The 11,367-nt window shown below is 41.0% G+C and overlaps 1 pseudogene; it reads left to right on the top strand.

Moving 5' to 3' along the window:
- The first annotated feature begins 1,015 nt into the window (after positions 1-1,015).
- Positions 1,016-4,928, top strand: LOC112317728 (polymerase delta-interacting protein 3 pseudogene; annotated as a pseudogene).
- The last annotated feature ends 6,439 nt before the right edge of the window (positions 4,929-11,367 follow it).

Genomic DNA, 11,367 nt, shown 5'->3' with positions numbered 1-11,367 from the left:
GCTTTATTTTGTTTTCATCCCATTGTCCACAACCTGGCATCATATTTATTGTACTTACATGCATTTATTTAATATGTCTTCTTACTAGAAGGTTAAGTTTTGTGAAGGCAAGGATTTTATCTGTTTTGGCCTATTCTATATTTCCAGCAATTGAAACAATAACTGGCATATAGCAAGGACTCAAAAATAATTTTGGAGTGGTTAAATAATGAAATAATCCCTGATATTTCTACCTACTAATTTATCATATTCTTTCAGGGACACAGATTAAGCACCATGATAAGAAAGGATTGCTTGGAACTCATGACCTTGCTCGTATCAGAAGTCCCATGCAAAAGAAATGAATTTGACTTTATGATATTGCAGCTTGGAAATATCCATTGTGGCACAATATTCTGTGTCTTTCTTTGAAAGTTCACTGGGGCAAATAATTTGTAGATTATCTACAGAAGAAATTTTTGCTTTTCTTGCCACTCTTTGCAAAGGTCAAAAAGGACAGCATTGATCAGGGTTCAGAAGTGGTAAGAAATTCTGAGTAAAAGTCATTGTGGGTTGCATTATGAAATCTAGGAAAGCATAATAGCATGCTAAATATTGAAAAGGTGAGAACAAGGATGCTACTTGGAGAATTTGTTTTTTCTCTTTGCCCACAGCTATATCTTCCAGGGAATGAAAAACCCAAATTATAATCACAAGGTGAATTTCATTTGAGATTTGTTCTGGTCTGTAATAAAAGCCTGAGGGAGAAAAAATTGTCTATGATTTCCAAGGACTGGTCTCATAAACATTTTTGTTTTTTAAAAAAAGTTTAACTGGTAAGTCAAAAATATTTTTTTCCAAATGTTTCACCACCATTAAAAATCAAGATATGATCTATTTAGCAATTATTCATTCATGTATTCCATTATTCATTAAAAAATGGTCAATAAACATTTGCTTCACACTTACTATGTCCATGGTACTAGAGAAATAGCATTCACAGCAGTGGGTGTAGGCATAATGGAAGGGTTGAAATATGCGGTCCCCAACCTCCGAGAGATTACAGGCTGTCTATTGGTCTTTAGGCTTCAAACACTACTGCTCTCTGGTGCTCTTGTTAAAAACAAAGGTGATTATGATCCAAGCAACCAAGGGCAGCCAAAGGTCTAAAATAGAAACAAATTTGACCATGGCCACTGGAGAAGCGATCTTTTTCCAAGTGTATTACAAAATAAACAACTCCATTAAATTCATTGTTAATAAATATGCATTTCCATGCTTTTCTATGTCTAATTACTTGGACTTCAAATAAGTCATGTTCTGTGCTAAGGTTCACTGAAATAAGTCAGAAGATCATGATAAGGTAAATGTGTGGCTTTGCTTGCAAACACATATTCTATTCTTTCCATAAACATACGAAAACAAGCTTAACACAGAGAAGAAAATTGAATCCTTCCCAGTTTTCCACTGTGTAAACCACTGCAGTGGAAATAGATGGGTTAGCTCAACATTCACTCCAAACTCTGTCTACCATGCCTTCATGCACTATAGAAGCTGGAAAGATAAAAACATTTCCCTGATTCTTTTGAAGATGTGCCTGGGCAAGATCCAGACTCAAACCTGAGTTATATGGGGAGAGAGATATTTGTTTTGCTGGAGCAGATGTAGCAGACAGGTCACATGGCTCCAGAGCCTATGTTGGAGCCAGCTTCCTGAATTCTAGATTTTGGCCCAGGTGGTGAATTTCTGAACAAATAGTGGAGGCAGTGACTTCCTGATCCCAGACTCACAGTTACGGAAATAAGACCCTGGAACCAACAAGCCAGCCTGGTGGCCTTTGATTTCCCTAACTTCCTGATTGTGCTGAAGTCACAGTTCCTTTCCTAGGAGGGTTCGGTTTGTCCTTTTGGTAGCAGTCCCTGGAGGGCCGGGGGAGTTCTGATCCTCCAATCCTTCCAACAGTTTCATAAGCACACCTGTGTTAAACCTCCTTCACCATAAAATAGCTTAAGTGTTTTCTCTTACATCCAGCCAAACCCTGACTGATATAACCCTGAACCACAACTCTACCCAGGAGATAAATCATCAAAACCAGTAGCCTCTGTTATTTTTGTCTACAGAAAACATTCTCTGAGTCCTTATCTAAACACTGCTTTGTGTGATATGTTGAGGTGTTTTTTTTCACACTGCTTTAATGACTTCTAGAAAAGAACATAAAATTCCTTTTATGTCTCCTTGTCCTCTCTCCTCCATTTTTAGTCAGCCTCCATTTCCTGGGTCATGGTAAGCTCCTTGAAGCAGATCTGTTAATGCAAGGGTCATAAAAAGAAGACGTGCCTTGAAAATATTGTAAGGAGGCTGGGTGGGGCAAGTTGGATTCAAGAAACTCCATATTTGCTTTATTAAAAATTATTTTGTTATAAAACTTTGCACCTGAAAAACATCAAAATCTAGGCTTCCACACTTAGCGTTAAGACAGAACACTAAAGATAATGTAGTCAGGCCTTCCAAAGCTGACTGAGAGAATGAGACATTTAGTTCTTTGTAATTTTCAAATCAACCCCTACCTTCCAGCATGTGGAACAAAATCATCATCATCAGCAGCAGCAGCAGCAGCATAGCTCCTACCTGTTTAGAGCTTATACTGTGGAAGACTATACACTAGATCCACAATTACTTCCAAATCTCACATCACTGCTGAAACATCATTTCCTTTTATAGATGAAAAACTGAGGCACAGAGGAAGTAAATTGCCCTGGGTTTTAATTCTGTTTAAATACAATCATCCTTCTAATACATTCATTCAGTCCATCATTTAGTAAAACTTTTTTAAGATATTTTATTTATTTATTTATTTATTTAGACAGAGGGGAAGGGTGAAAGAAAAGGAGGGAGAGAAACATCAGTGTGTGGTTGCCTCTCACGCACCCACTACTGGGGACCTGGCCTGCAACCCAGGCACATGCCCTGACTGGGAAACTAACCAGTGACCCTTTGGTTCACAGGTCGGCGCTCAATTCACTGAGCCACACCAGCCAGTCCTCATACAACATTTGAGCACCTCCAAGGGGCCATGCTTCCCAGGGGGCCATGCTGCCCATGGGGTCACACAGGAGATTAATGGGGAATAGGTCAGACACAATTCTGTCAAACTCTCTGTTCTTGAAACAGAAGAGGCCAGTCCTGCCCACAGACATTGTCCAGGAAACCTGACACCACCATTTCTTTTAAAGAACACCTTGCACCCTGACTGGTGTGGCTGTGTGGGTTGGGCATCATCCTGCAAACCGAAAGGTCACCAGTTCAATTCCTGATCGGGGCCAAGTCCCCAGTTCTGATTAATGTCTCTCTCACACATCAAGGTTTCTGTGCCTCTCTTTCTCCCTCCTTTCCCCTCTCTCTAAAAATAACTAAATAACATCTTTTATAAAATAAAATAAAAAACACCTTGCTTTGCTTCTGACCTTTTCATTTTTGCTTTTCATGCCTGAGTTTGCAACCCAGCACTGCCTCTTATACTATATGTAACCTTGAGCAAATTATTTAAACTCTCTGAGCCTGTTTCCTCTTCCTTAAAATGAACATACTAAAGCTACCTACCTAGTGGGGGTTATTACAAGAATTAAACATAAGATTGTAAGTAGAACATTTAGAAAAGTTCTAGCAAATGCAGGTAGCAGCTAGTCACTCGGAAGAGGCCAAAAGAGTGGGCTCACCAGATGACAGGGTATAAACTGCTTGCCATGCAAGGTGGCCGGGATATCCCTGGGTGAGCTCACACCCAAGAGGGACTGCTGCAGCTAAAGGGCAAGTTAATGCCAGAGCTGGACCTGCCAGGTATCCGATCTCATGTTGGGGCCCAGCTGAGCCTTCTCAGCCAGCCAGCATGCACTGCCACTTGCTAGCAAAGGTCTGATGCTTAGCAGAAGATTAACCTCTCAAATGCCCAGGAAAAGCTTTTGCAGAGAAAGATGCCCTCTCCAGATCAAAGGGAAAGCACATAATGTCAGAGAACTCCAGCAAGTAGCACAGCATGGCGCACCAGAAGCCCCACTAGGCGGCCAATGCCAAAGAAGCTGAGTTTGAATCAGAGTCCCCTGCTGCCTCCCTGAGTGTACCCTCCCACATTGGGATGGTGACCCCAGATCTGTAGCTCACTAAAACCAGGTGCCACAGTGAAAGGCCATGGCACCACTTTGTGCCCCTCATGCTGGAATGAGGACCAATGTCATCAATAACCACCAAGCCAAACAGAATTTATACCACTTGGATGAAGACGATGACTTTGTAGCTCCCATTCCCTGTAAACAGATAAAATTTGCAAGCCCTGGCAGCTTTCTCCACCACACAGTGGGACTGCAAAGTCCCAAGCTTTCTATGTCCAAGGCCCTCTCACCAAAGTGGTTCAGAGTGATGTATACACAGCTCCTGCTCTCCCCTCCTCTGTTCAAATAAAAGCTTTGACCGACATGTCCAGGACAAGGGACCCCACCAAAGAGCTACTACCTGCTGAGCTTGTCCTCAGCCCTTTGGAAAGCACTAAAGTGACAGTGAAGTGCACCCTCAAGTCACAGAGGAGGAGGTCGCTAAGCTTTTTTCTGTGTGTGGAGTCCTGAAGCAGGTTCAGCTGGTCCATCCTCTAGTAACAGAGGTAGTCTTTGTGAAGAAGGATGATGCCATCACCACAGAAAAGAAGTGTAGTAACACATACCTGCACAGGAAACCAATAAAGTGCAACCTTCACATGAATGAGAATATTATCACCTCAAACCAGCCCATCCTGCCACAGCTGAGTGATAGTCCCTCAGTAAAAAGCAGGGCAAGCTGCCTTTCATGGTGAATTCTGCTACCTCATTCAACCCTCCTACTGAAGTGGACACTGACACCATCCTGAGGTGCTCTCCAAGTCCTCAGGGGCCTCTGGGACCACACAGCCCTCAGAATTCTAAACCAAACTTTGAGGGGAGGAGTGAGGCAGCCATAATCAGGGGCAGAAGAGGGTGGCTCTGTTGTCCAAATCAAAGATTGTGGTCCATGGTTCTTTAGACCGAAGGCCCTGAGCATAGGAAGGGTAGCAGGGATGCTGGAGAGCTTCCTCATTGGAGGGACCCACCTTCTGTTATCTGTTCTACTCTGTGCTCTTCTATACATTAACCTTTTCTACAGTGTATTTCCTCTCCCTCCACCTCATCACCAAAAAAAAGAAGAAGAGTGCTGGCCTGTAATAACAGTTAATATGTGTTAGTTTTTGTCATTACTGCTATTATTGTTATTATTATTATTATTGTTAATTATGGCAACACACATAAGAAGTGCACAGAGTGTTTATAGACTATGAGAAAATCTTAGGGTGTGATCTTCTCAGAAAAGGAAGGCCATAAGAATGAAAGGCCATTCATTTTATTTAATTGCCATTTATTTTTATTTTTATTTTTTAACTGAATTTGATAGGGTGACATTGGTTAATAAAATTATGTAGATTTCAGGTATACAATTCTACAAACATCATCTATATATTGTAATTGTGTGTTCACCACCCCAAGTCAAGCCTCCTGTCATCACCATTTGTCCCCCTTTACTCTCCTACCTCCCTCCCTCTAGCAACCACCATACTACTGTCTGTATCTGTGAGTCTTTCTTTTTTTTTTTCTTTGCTTAATCAGCTCATTCATTTTAATCTGACTTGATTCAAAGTTTAGTTTAAAGACAAAAGTCAGTTCTTGACTCCCAAATCTGTGGGCTATTAAGGTTTGCCTTAATAATCCACACTGATTTCTATCTTCCCAAATTAGAAATACTTCAGTACACTCCATTGTTCTCTCAAAAAAATAAGTCCTTTTGTAATAGAGTACTTATTTGGGTGTGCTGTGTCACCCAAATCCCAACTTTCATACTGAAGGATTTAGTCCCTCAACTGCTGCCCTCCAAGAACCCTTAGCTCTCAGGCCTTGGGAATTGCCCTCAGCTGGCTGAAGACACCACCTCAACCACAGTCTTACCTTTTTCCCAGTCCACCCTGCTTTCAGCGCCTGGTTGAAAACACAGCTACAAAGCCCTAACTGAGGACAACTCCAAAGGGCTATTCCTGCTGCGGGGCTCCCCTTGGGGTCAGCCACTTCACAGCCTGGCTCTCCTTCTCCCCACCTCCTCCCTAGCAAGTGTTAATCCCAAGAGCATGCCCTAATACACTCCTTGCCTGCTCATCTCTGATTTAGAGTCCACCTCTCAAGAATCCCACCTGCAACATCCAATCTGTGGTATAAACTCCAAGTTTGCTATATGTCAAAACAACACTCTTTACAGATACCAACCTCAACTCACTACAGCAGGCCACCTGTGCAGTTTCTGTGCTTTTCCTCAGCAGTGTGGTCTTCCTGGGTCCTGTGCCTCAGGAGGTCTGTCCCCGTTGAAGGACCTCCAAAGCAGTCTGCTTATAAACCTGGTGTAAGAACTTCAGTTCCATGACTGTGTTAGCACCTTCCTCATAGCTTTTGTTTTTCTATTACTCATCCACAGACCTGAGGTAGAACACAATCAAATAATGTTCCTCCCAAAACCTTACTCAGGGATTTTTTTAGGGATGGGGTTATGAAGCTTAAGGTGAGTCCTCCCCATGAGGCTCCTCAGAACTTTATGTGGATAGACGTCTGTCGGGCCCAGTGAACCTCACCTACCAACTCAGCTGGTGCTCACGTGGCTTGCCCAATCCACAGGATTTAACATAAACTGTTAATATTGTTTTCTGGTTGGATATGAGCATAAATATTTATCTTCAAAGCAAAGAATAGTCAAATTCAGCCCAGTTTATAGCTGTACTTTTTAAAAGACTGAACAATGCCAAGTTCCCTTTGAATCCAAAAGGATTATCATGCCCTGGCTGGTGTGGCTCAGTTGATTAGAGCATCATCCCGTAACCAAAATTTCCAGGTTAAATTTCCAGTCAGGACACATACCTAGGTTGCAGGTTCAGTCCCAGGTCTGGGCAGGAATGGGAAGCAACTAATTGATGTTTCTCTCTCACATCGATGCTTCTTTCTCCCTTCTTCTCTCCCTTTCTTTCTCTCTAAAAAAGAATTCATAGGATGAATTCAGGACTGTGTACAGTTTACAGCTTCCCAAGAAGGAAGGCATTAACACAAATCTACTGCACCACCCAGGGAAGGTACGACAAACGTGTCTCTCTCTTCCTTGAGCACAAACCTAGCCTTAGTTGTCCCTGCTTCCTGCTCTCATCTCTGCCAGAGCACTTGAGAAAGATTAATCCTCAACCCCAGATGACTTCTGCTCATGCAGGAAGTTGGTGGAACTGCCACATGGAGAGGAGAAAAGCAAAACAAATTGGGTGGCATGGGTTTGGGTGTACAAGGTTGGTTTGAGTTTCAGTTGCTCCTATTGTCAGTAATTTCCATGCTGTCCTGACAGCTATCCACGGTGTCCCCACTGGAGTGAGTAGCCAAAGAGAGCAGGCGTCACGTGAAGGAGAGAAGGAACTATATGCCAGGAAATCTCAGGCTCTCTCCCAGGAAGAAACGTATTACTTCTGAAGAAATCTTCCATCAGAACTTTTTTAACATTGGTGAAATTTTAATTTAAAGGAATTTATTCAGGGTAGGCAAAAGTAGCTTTACAGGTGTGAGCACACAAAATATTATAATTTATTAATTATTATATTTAATAATAATATTATTATTAACCTACTTTTGCCCATGCCTGTATAAAGCACATAGCACAATGCTTGGCACCTGGCACTCCCTCAATAACTCATAACTGTTACCATCACGGCCTCCTTTTTCTTTATTACTGCTCATGAATTATAACTGTTAGTATTTAGCAATCATAGAGAGAGATTTATTCCCTCCAATGAGGTCATCTTCATGAAATATGTAACCACAAAAACCCCCTATGGAATGCTGTTGGGTTGGCTTCTTTTAAAAACAGGCATGAAGGGACATAAGGGAAAGAATAAACAAATGGGACCTTATCAAAATAAAAAGCTTCTGCATGGCTAAAGAAAACAGCATTAAAATACAAAGAGAACCAACAGTATGGGAAAACATATTTGCCAAGGATACCTCAGACAAGGGCCTGATCTCCAAAATATATAAAGAACTCACACGACTCCACTCCAGGAAGACAAACAACCCAATTAAAAAATGGACAAAGGGCTTGAACAGACATTTCTCCAAGGAAGACATACAGAGGGCCCAGAGACATATGAAAAGATGCTCAGCATCACTAGCCATCAGAGAGATGCAAATTAAAACCACAATGAGGTTCTATCTTACACCAGTCAGAGTGGCCAACATAAACAAATCCACAAACAAATGTTGGAGAGGATGCGGAGAAAAGGGAACCCTAGTGCACTGTTGGTGGGAATGCAGACTGGTGAGGCCACTGTGGAAAACAGTATGGAATTTCCTCAGAAAACTAAAAATGGAACTGCCTTTTGACCCAGCAATTCTGCTGCTGGGATTATACCCTAAGAACCCTGAAACACCAATCCAAAAGAACCTATGCACCCCAATGTTCATAGCAGCACAATTTACAATAGCCAAGTACTGGAAGCAACCGAAGTGCCCATCAGCAATGAGTGGATCCAAAAACTATGGTACATTTACACAGTGGAATTCTACGCAGCAGAGAGAAAGAAGGAGCTTATACCCTTTACAATGGCATGATTGGAACTGGACAGCATTATGCTAAGTGAAATAAGCCAGGCAGTGAGGGACAAATACCATATGATCTCACCTTTAACTGGAACATAATCAACAAAAGAAAAAAGCAAACAAAATATAACCAGAGACATTGAAATTAAGAACAATGTAACAATAGCCAGAGGGGAGTGGGGAGGGGATAGTGGGGAGAGGGATCTATAGGAGCTACTATAAAGGACACAAGGACAAAATCAAGGGGGAGGGCAGAGGTGGGGGAGGCAGATGGGACTGACTGGGGTGGAGTGGAGGGATGGGGAGAAAATGAAGACAATTGTAACTGAATAAAAGTAAAAATATACTAAAAATATAAAAATAAAAATAAAATAAAAATAAAAACAGGCACGATATGGTTACCATAAAGTTGTTGTATATACAGATGGAAAACTCCACCATGTTGTCTTTCACAATTCTTTAGATACAAGACCTCAAATGAAAACTGTGGTTCATACTTTCTTCCCAGATGCTAATAGGAATTAACCCCCTGCTCCCTCATAGCAAGCTCGCTAATAATAATTGTTACCATTTATTGATCATTTAGCATATGTCAGGTATAGAACTAAGAGCAAAAAATAATAATAATAATAACATTAAAAAGGAATTTATCAAATGGATATTTTAACTTTTAATAAGTATATCAGCTAGAAAATGGGTTCTCATAATTATAGCATATATCAATAAAAGGATGGTTTTAGTTCGGGAGGAAAAGAAGATTGCATAAGTTGCCAGGAGGAAGAACTACTGTCTGTTAATGTATTATACCAAATAAATTAAATGGCTATCCTATTATTAATAATGATAATGGCCATAGATGCTATTTATTGAGTACTAACTATATACCAGGAATTGTACTGAATTGTTTACACTATCTCTTTTAATCCTAATAACTAAATTATAGTGAGGGAGTTGTGCCCCAGTTTAGATAAGAAAGTAGAGGTTTCAGGGATTAAGTAGATTACACAGCTAGAAAGTAGTGAGAGAAGGTGTTCCAGTAAAGGACTGTCTGGCTCTGCCCTTAACCTCACTCATTGACCATTGGCTGCTTTTCACACCTTCATGACAAAAACCAGGATAGACATTGTGCACTCAGTCACACTTTCTCCCTCTTCTTTCAGTCACTGTAATCATGCCAGGGCCTGCCAGTCCTGAGACTCCACTAGTGCACAACACAGCTCAATTTCCGAGGCCTCCTGTCTGAAGACATTCACCCTATCAGCCTGGCTTCTCCAGAGGTAGGACACCTACCTAGCCAAGGGGACAGTTCTTTTCCCTTGCATTCAAGGCCACTTCAACCTGGACATACTTCTCAGATGTTATGGGCCTAACAATAGTTTTCAATAAAGCCCAGTGCAGCTTTCAGCAGAGCTGAGACTCATCTTAAATTGAGGACAAACTCTTAACTCAGGGGCTTACTTGCATATTTTTATCTTCTTAGATACACAGTAAACATTGAGTTATTTGTATGGTATTTCTGAACAACTACAGGTATTTTGCTTTTAATTGGAAAGGACTGTCTGAGCACAGACCACCTGCATTCAGAAGAGACCATTCTCCCCCTGTGTCGGAAGTGCTCCTCGGCTTGCAGCTACACAGGCACTCAACTCACAGACTCTCCAGGTAGAAAGCTCATTGAGAACAGATTTGCTTTGCTAATCTTCTGTCCCAAGAAGCCCTTTTTATATAGGAAGTTCTCAATGAAACAGTTGTTGAATTGAGTTTTACCTTTCTTTTATACAGAAACAAACTCCAGAGAAAACCTGTCCTCTAGAGTGACAAGTCATCTTGAGTTGCCAGAGGCATTCCTTGTTTGGGCACTGAAAGTCACAAGTCCTGGGAACTCCCTCAGTTTGGGGTTAATCTAGACAGTTAGTCACCCTATCGTCCTCTCTGGCACATGTACACCTAACTTACAGGGAAGTCCTCTTTACCAGTCTGAGGGAATACTCCAAGGAAAAAACAAGATAATTATACATACTCATTTGGACTTTTGAGAACATAGAACGGAATCTAACATAATAGGTGTAGAAACATAATTAGCTAAAAGACAAACTTAAAAAGATTTTTAGCCCTAGAGATATTGCTCCTCTATTTTTTAAAGAACCTAATAGTTACATCATAACTATTGAAAGATACAATGGAAGGGGTGAAATGATGGCAGAAAGAAGCGAGACCCTCAACATGTACTGTCATCTCTTAGAACACCAATGTCATGTGAACTAAACGGCACCTGTGTAATTTTAGCAGCATATTGTGCACATGTTTTTAAAAAATCAATTTTTCTTAAGAGCCAAAGGGTTAAGGAGAGGTCGCAGGCACAATTGGAGAGCCTAAAAGCCAGATATTATTTTTGAGAGACTATAATAGCCTGGTGATCAGTTCAAGAAAATCACAGTCATTCAAGATGATGTCTTACATGTACTGGCTTCTCTGTAAAATGAATTTACCTTTTCATTATTATTTACTGAGTGAGCCAGAATTTCATTTGTATGGATTTTATCCAGCAACTAGGGAGAAAAAAACACACGGAATCTAATAAAAAGATGAAGCTGCCCTACAATATTTTGAGTCTGTATGCTGCCTTTTGAGGTCACGTTTCTGTCTTTTTTATTATGTTCATTTTAGAAAATAAAAAAATTTATACATTTGGAGTTATGCATTTTATGTATTCCAATTGACA

This window comes from Desmodus rotundus, chromosome 4, assembly GCF_022682495.2.
Source record: "Desmodus rotundus isolate HL8 chromosome 4, HLdesRot8A.1, whole genome shotgun sequence".
Lineage (NCBI taxonomy): Eukaryota > Metazoa > Chordata > Mammalia > Chiroptera > Phyllostomidae > Desmodus > Desmodus rotundus.
Note: the sequence above shows the minus strand (reverse complement) of the source record. Positions and strands in the feature narration are given on the sequence as shown.